The sequence below is a fragment of the Notamacropus eugenii genome, chromosome 3 (genome assembly GCF_028372415.1).
Source record: "Notamacropus eugenii isolate mMacEug1 chromosome 3, mMacEug1.pri_v2, whole genome shotgun sequence".
Classification (NCBI taxonomy): domain Eukaryota; kingdom Metazoa; phylum Chordata; class Mammalia; order Diprotodontia; family Macropodidae; genus Notamacropus; species Notamacropus eugenii.
In genome coordinates, this window is record NC_092874.1 from 295,736,973 (window position 1) to 295,744,749 (window position 7,777).

At 50.3% G+C, this 7,777-nt stretch overlaps 1 protein-coding gene across 5 annotated transcripts in view; it reads right to left on the reverse strand.

Moving 5' to 3' along the window:
* TMEM184B (transmembrane protein 184B) overlaps positions 1–5,201 on the reverse strand; it is a 50,165-nt gene extending 44,964 nt beyond the window's left edge. For 2 of the 5 annotated variants that reach the window (XM_072656092.1, XM_072656088.1), the window contains exon 1: positions 5,032–5,201. The gene's annotated coding sequence lies outside the window, so the exon portion shown is untranslated. Of the gene's footprint in view, positions 1–2,639; positions 2,790–4,104; positions 4,512–5,031 lie in introns of those variants that run through there. The other 3 variants (XM_072656093.1, XM_072656089.1, XM_072656090.1) reach the window with 3 other exon arrangements.
* Positions 5,202–7,777: the final 2,576 nt, after the last annotated feature.

Consider the following 7,777-nt stretch of genomic DNA (forward strand, 5'->3'; position numbering starts at 1 on the left):
TCTCTGGTCTCTTTTCTCTTCCTGCCCTCCTTTATAAATCCAAGCAAGGGGACCAACAGGTCATGCAAGGGAGGTTTAGATGTCATCCATTGCTACCCACTGGACCCAGAGGATCTAGGCCTGGAAATCCAAGGCACCTCACAGCAGTATCTCCAGGGAGATACTTGGGGATTTCAAAAAACGGTAAAAGTTTTGGCGGGGAGGGGAAGAAATATAACATTTTTCTAAGCAAAATTAACTCTCATCCCTAAAAACAGATACTTGAGATACTTCCAGCATTCTTTGGGAAGGGAGATGGGGGAAGAGCGTCTAATCAACAAACAGTAAGATGGCAACCCTCTGAAAAGACTGATGTCTGCCCACTACCCAGCACGTCCTTCATGCCCAGCTTGGAGCCCTTCAATCATCTCTTACTGAAGAGTGAGCTGAGAAGGACGGCATGGGAAGGAAAGGGAAAACTCCTTACTGCATTCATGAAGGAAAAAGCTTTTATTAAGTGCTTACGATGTACTAAGCACCAGGGATAAAAGTAAGGCAAAAACCCTGGTTGCTGCCTTCAAAGAGCCCACCAAGGGATGGCGGCCAGGGCAAAGGAGTCGAACAAGGGGCTCGTGCCCACGCACCCAGGCTGCTGACTGCTGGAGTAACAGGACCCTGGCTGACAGTTGTCATCACTGGATGGCCACATGAACGTGAAGAATGGCCCAGCTACTCCCAGGTATGCCCTCTACTCTGCAGGATGGCTGGTGTGTTGGGGCAGAAAATGTACGAGGTGGAAATGAGAACAAGAGCCATTCCCCAAAGGTCAGGAGCCACACACAAGGGTGCTCCAAATGAATAAGAGAAATCCAAATTCAAGGGCCACCAAGCTGTCATCTCGAAGCCATCAGATTAGTAAGGATGACAACACAGGGAGATGACAACTGCTGGAGGTGCTGTGGGAGGGCGGGCAGTGAACTGGCCCAGCCTTTCTGGAAAACCACTTGGAACACAACTTGAAAAGTCATGAAGCTGTGTGTCCCCTCTGACCCAAGGACACCGTTATTAGGCATGGAGGAGGAGGAAGAGAAGGAACACAAGGAGGAGGGAGAGGAGAAGGAGGAGAAAGAGGGGAGGAGGTCAGAGACACATTTATAAAACCAGTTCTAGTAACCATTGTGTGATGAGTGCCCATTAACTAGAGAAAGGTCAAACAAACTGAGGTAGAAGGACCTGCTTATTGTCTCTCACTTAATTTGTAAACCCCAGGATTTACACTTGTCCTTTCACTCCTGTGTCCCTGTATTCCCAGGGTTTATCAAATACCTGGAACAAAGTTGATGCTTAACAAATCCCTGGTTAGCTGAGGACCCCAGAGGGATGGACCATTAGAAACAATAAAACATCAAGAATCTGGGGGAACTTGAAAAGGCCCTTAGGAAGGGATGCAGAGGGAGAACAATTTGCAGAGACCACCCGAATTAGAAGGAAAAGCAGATGGAAAGCCCTCAGAACCCTGCCCAGCTCGGTGCCCAGCAGGGATTCCTGAGGGCCACCCAGGGGAGCAGCCTACATCCTCTCCAAAGGGTGAGGGGGCCTACAGTGTGGAATAACTTGGCCAACAGCCTGATTTGTTGCCCAGGAAGGTTCTACCCAGGGTTCAGAATCATTGGAAATGGATATCAGTGTAAAGGAAAGGCAGCAATAAAAGATTTCTTAAAATCTCCATTTGCCAAATTAACCGTCTGGCGAGAGCATGTGAGGTACGGGGAGGCACACAGAGTTGGTTGAGAGAGCACTCCTTAACCTCCAGGAGCTTACAACACTACAACAACTACAGGATTTCAAGGAAGAAGAAGGGCATAGGCTGTTATTTAGGTTTCAAAACTGTGAGAGGCCTCACCCTCCCTTCTTGGTGCCCATTTCTACCCCAGAGACTTTCCAGCATGGAGGGCAAAGAGGCCGGCTGACCCTCCTGACCACAAACATGAAAACATGATCCAAGGAGAAGTCACCTCTTCTGATCCTTCACAGAGGTGGGGGGTCATGGGGGCACATCACTGCATGCAACAGTAGATTTCCTAAAATGTTTTGTCTTTGCTGAGTTGTCATTTTCACTCCCTCTTTAAAAAGTTGCTATACGAGACAGGTCTCTAAGAGGAGAAAGCAACATACAGGGAGAGATCTAGATGATATTAAAAACAACAACCCAACTCTGCTATCTTGTTAAAAAGGATCAAAGCACAAGGGAAGCCCCTCCTGACAATAGAGTCACCTCCATGGTTAAACATAAAACACTACCGGTAAGCCCAGGTCTTTCAAGGTCTTTTCAGTTCATCAGATCCACAGAAAAGGCCAAAAGCCTCCTTGAAAAAAGAGCCTGCAGCCCCCACCCAGGGCCACTAAATTATCATTAATAATAACTCAGATTCCCATCCCACAAATACTATCTATCATCATTGCCATTTTCGTTCTGAGAAAACAGAAACTCAAGAGGCAGACAGAGGGGAGGCCAGGCTCCCCACCATGCCTTTCACACACATATCCCTGGTTCACCTCCCTTCCAAATGACAAGCTCCAGGGGTCACTACCCCCACCCCACCCCAGCAGCCTTGGCCAAGACTCCCCCATCTCACAAATTCATTTGTGACATGACCCACCTCCAGTGCATCCAAGTCAAGGGCAGAGTACTAGGCTGAGGACCAGGAGCCCTATTTCTGTTCTCCCTTCTGTTCCTAGCTAGCTTTTCCACACCAGGAGCCACCGTTCCATTGGTGGACCACCACCTTTCCAAGCCTCAGTTTCTTCATCTGTAAAATAAGGGCTGGGCTAGACAAGCCCTGAGCACTGAAAACATCCAATCCAGTGAAAAGGAAGGAGAGGGACTGACAGGGGATGAGGCAGGCGGCTTAAAGAGAAGCTATAAACACCAGGTACCAGAGACCTTCCCTCTGAGACCAAGCCACCCACTGGGCAGGTGCAGTGTGAGCTTATTTGTCTGGCTACCTAGATCCCAGCCCCTGGGGGCACACATACTCTCTCTCCTCTGACAGCAGAAAGCACAGGGCTAGGACCCATCCTAGCACATGGGGGCCACACATGCAGCCCTACCTCAGGTATCCCTAAGCCCACATTAGGGGAGGCATTCTCCATCCCTTCCACCAGCTGCCCAGAGGCTGGCATTTCGAGTGAAGGTGTGCATCCAAACCCAAAGGGGGCCCCTCCCATCCACACCCATCTCTCCCAAAGCCCCAGAGCTAGGAAGGCAGGCTCCAGCCTACACCTGTGTCTCCTCACAAGCAACCAAGACACGCCTGGTGGGTATATCTGATAGCAACCTGACATTGCTGTGAGCTGAACCGAGCTGAGCCAAGCCTACACAGACAGATTGATCAAACACTACCAAACGCATTAGCATTTCACATATCCCCACCCCAAAACAAAATGAAATAGTGAATATTAATAACATCTTTCATACCAAGGATGTGAATTAAAAGATCATGGAGAAAGCTGTTCAGCTTATATAAGTTCACAATGTGTTTTAAAATAGAATATCTATTTTTAACTCCAGGTTTTAAAATATAAGTTTTATCTACTTAAAAGAAGGAAACTGAAGCCCACCATGACAAATGAAGTAACTTGCCCATGATCCCACACAGAGCAAGGACCAGAGCCGGAGTTACATAAATGGGAGCCATTAGGATTCTCTACCTCCCCACCCATCACCCCAAGGATCCCACCACACAAAACTACTCTTTCACACAAGCAAGGAGAATTATGGTAAACACAAGAAGGACTTTTTTCTCTTGGGGCCTCCAAGGCAGGCCCCAAAAGTTGATCTAGGTCTAAAGGGTCTTCCCCTCCCCATTCTTACCCAGAAGAACTTTGGACCACAAGAGACCACTAGGGGTGGGGAGGTGTGGTGACACCCTTTACCTACAATCAGGTGCCAGGCCTAGCACCTTGGATTATGGGGTATACAAGAGGCACTTAATAAAGGATTCATGAACCAAATTATGTGCCCCATAGCTATTTCTGGGGCCTCTCTGGAGCATAATGGAGCTTGAAGGGGAAGAGACCTGGGCTGAAATCCCCACTCCAACCCTCACTAGCTGTGTCACTTACCGTCTAAGCCTCAGTTTCCTCATCTGTCAAGCAGGATTATAAAACACCATCGGGCTGATTTGGCAGGGTAGTTGTGACAGCCATTGAGGAAGCCGCCATCACCCCTGCCTATGGACTGAATGCCAGAGTGTGCTCCAGGGCAGCAGAAATAGTCCTTGGATTTAGGTTTAGGAGATCCATGGAGGCATGGCGCTGTAGCTGGAAGATCTGGGTTCAAATCTCACTTCTGATACCTTCGTGACCTTCAGCAAGTCGCTCACCTAACCTCCTCAGTTCTCCCACGATCAGGTGGGCTAGGGGTCTCGGAGGGCCCTTCCAGCTCCTACCTCCAACCCTCTCACGTACACGCCCAAACCTGCTGGCTGGCTAAGTCACAAGGCACCCTCTGTAGACCTCAGTTTCCCTATCTGCAAAACGGGGCTGGTATATCGGGTCTGAAGACTTCCAAGACCTCTCCCACCCCTGAACCTCGGGCATCCCAAGGCTGGGCACCACGCCCGGGCTCTCGGACGCCCACCCACCCGCTTGGCAAGGATCCTCCTCCCCCACCCACAGTTACCCCGCCCCCCCATCACTCAGCCCTCAGGACACCTCCACGGGGAGGTCCAATGGCACAGGGGATGGACCATCACGCCACGCCACGTCGCGCCCGGGGAGGGGAAGGGTCAGTGCACCCACAGCCCAAGAGCAGCCCGGGGCTCCCGGGCACGGAGAGGGCAGGGCAGGGCGAGGGGATTAGAACGGAGCGGGCAGGAGGGGCGGGGGGATTAGAATGGAGCGAGGACCGCAGGGAGGGCGGGGGGGGCACATCGCCTCCTCTTCCTCCCGGCCCCGCCCCCTTCGGCCCCCCAATCCTCCGGCCCCAAGGGCCCGCCCGCCCTCGCTCGCTCTCCCGGCCGGCTCCGCCGGGCGAGGGGCGGCAGTTACCTCAGGAGCCCATGGCGGGCCGTGGCGGCGGTGGCGGCGGCTGGAGCCCGAGTCCCTCTGCTGCCCGTGCAGCCGCCGGGGCCGAGATGACTGGAACGGCGCCGGGAGCCGCTAAGGAGGCGCGCAGGCGCACTGGGACGCCGCCGCTGCTGCCACCGCCGCCGGGGGATGGGGGGCGGGGGGAGAGGAGGAGCTTCAGAGGGGCGGGGCCGGCTGAGTGAGCTCACCCGCGGCGCCTTAAAGGGACCACGCTCCCGAAGCCTCTCTTCCTCGCCCACATCTCCATCCCTGGTCTTTTTCTTTCTCTCTTTTTTCCCTCCTTTTCTCTCCGCTCTGTTTTTCTCTTCACATTTTTTCTCCTCCTTTCCTCCGGTCTCCTTTTACTCTCTTTCTTTTCTGTTACCCTCTTCCTCTCCCCTTTTTTCCTCTCCTTTCTTCCTCCTCCGCAGTCGCTTCTTGGCTCGCTGCTAGAGCACCCCCTCAGTCCTACTGCACCCCTCTCCCCGCGCCCCACCTCCGTCCGCTGGCTCTGAAACTGACCCAGCCTTCGTCAGTATCACTGACATTTACACAGTCCTCCGGTGGAGGCTGCCGAGGGCTGGCTTCATATTTATCCCCATTTTACAGACGAAGAAATCGAGGCTGGGAGCGGCGATGGGCCATAGGAAAGGTCAGAAAGATAGTCATGGCGGGGATAGGATTTGAAGGTCTCTCCGGAATCCATGATCACCAGGAGAATCCCTTCTCTGACACTTAGCATCTGTGTGACCCTGGGCCAGTCACTTAACCTCTGTTTGCCTCAGTTTACTCATCTGTAAAACAAGCATCATAATAGCCCCTACCTCCCAGGGTGGGGGGTGATAATCAGCACTTAGCACGTAGTAGGCATTCTATAAATGTTAGCTATTTTTATTGTTATTATCACCCTCTTACACTTACTGGCTGTATGACCCCAGGCAGGTGTCTCAGAGTGATAATAATTCCTTTGAGGAATCACAAAGACAATTTATAGGACAGTATCAATAACAAACACATTGGAAAGCCCTAAGACCCCTGAACAATGCCATAGCCAACCCTATATCCCAGGGAAGGGACTCTGGGAGCAGGGTGTGAGGAGGACTTTTGGACATGGCCAAGGATGGAATGTGTTTGACTTGCCTCTGCATTTTTGTTATAAGGCCTTTCCCCTTCTTTTTCTTTTGGTTGTTTCTTTTTTCTTTTCCTTTTTTTACAGGGAAAAAAACTTTAAAAAATGCTTTTGGGGGAGAGGCCAGCAGAGGGACAGACCAGTTGGAGACCCCAGGCCTCAGGGAACTTCACCTCCAAGTATCTACATTTCCTTTATCCCCTGATCTGCTGTCCTAGGGCAGGAGTGAATTATTTGTGGATGGAAATTAAACTAAAGGAAGAGGAGGGCAGTGAGTGAAGGGTATGTTTAAATGGAAATTGGGTCAGAGAGCCTTTCCTTGTCCCCTAAGTCCCCCAAGACACAAATTAGGACTGGAATGGCTCCTGTTCCCCTGGGCCTTCCAGTCCTCACTCCAGTCAGAAATGATGTCACTGGGGTAGAAGCCATAGATCTTTATGGTCCATCCCTTGTGTGGATAGAGCGCCCAGCCTGGACTTGAGTTTATATCCTGCTGAGCAAGTCACTTAACCTCCGTCTGCCTCTGTTTCCTCAGCTATAAAATGGGAAAAATAATAGTACCTCCTTCCTGGTAAGAGAATAATTATAAAAAGTGCGTAGCAGAATAAATGCTTGTTGGTAGATGAGTTGATTGACAAGTCACCCCTCCTCATTTTGGGGATGGGAAAATTGAATTCTGTAACAAGGAAGCCTCATGCCCAAGGTCACACAGAGAGTAAGCGGCAGAAATGGGTTTCAAGACCAGGTCTTTCTACTGGGTTATTTTGTCTTTCCCAGTATTCTCTGGACCTCACTTTTAACATCTGTAAAATGGAAAAACACTCCTTGCATTGCCTGCCCTATAGGATAGTCATTAGGAAAGTGTTTAGAAAAAGAAGGGAAAGGGAGGGAGAGGGAGAAAATTTAAAACTTATTGAAGTGAATGCTGAAAAATAAAAATAAAAAAAGGAAGACTGGGAAAGAAAAAGAAGGAAAAGCTTTAGAAAAACAGGAGCCATGGTTATTAAGCATTTTCTTCCCTTATTTCAGAGAAGGGACAGGAGTTTGAATATGGGATTATTCTTAGGATCACTTAAAAATTTAAGTTGGACAAAGAGCTGAGTTTCAGCCTCCCAGGGATTAGACAGAGTCTCCAGCCCCTATACCACCACAGGCTACCCCCTCCTGAGGTCCACTCTACTCTCCCTCCCCCTCCTGTTGAAAGGAGCCTCTTCTGTGAAGGAGCTTCTAAAGGGTAACAGGGCAATCAATGAAGTTCTGCTTTGAATCTGGATCTAGTAACCTGTAGTGGACAGAATGCTGGCCTTGGAACCTGAGTTCAAATCCTGCCTCAGACATGAAGTATGTGACCCTGGGCAAGTCACACCCCTCTCTGAACCTCTGTCAAATTAGAGGTTGAATTCCATCCTTGTTTTTAGTTCTGAAATCCCGTGATCCCTGACCACATGTAGGATTCAAGTCAGATGGTGTGAGCCTACAACAGTCATTTGTGGGTCTATTAATAATAGCAACTGTGAATCCTGGAAGTTTTGTCACCTCTCTGCATGTTAGCTTCCTCATCTCTACAATGGGGCAATATCCATGGCCCACCTCGGAGAG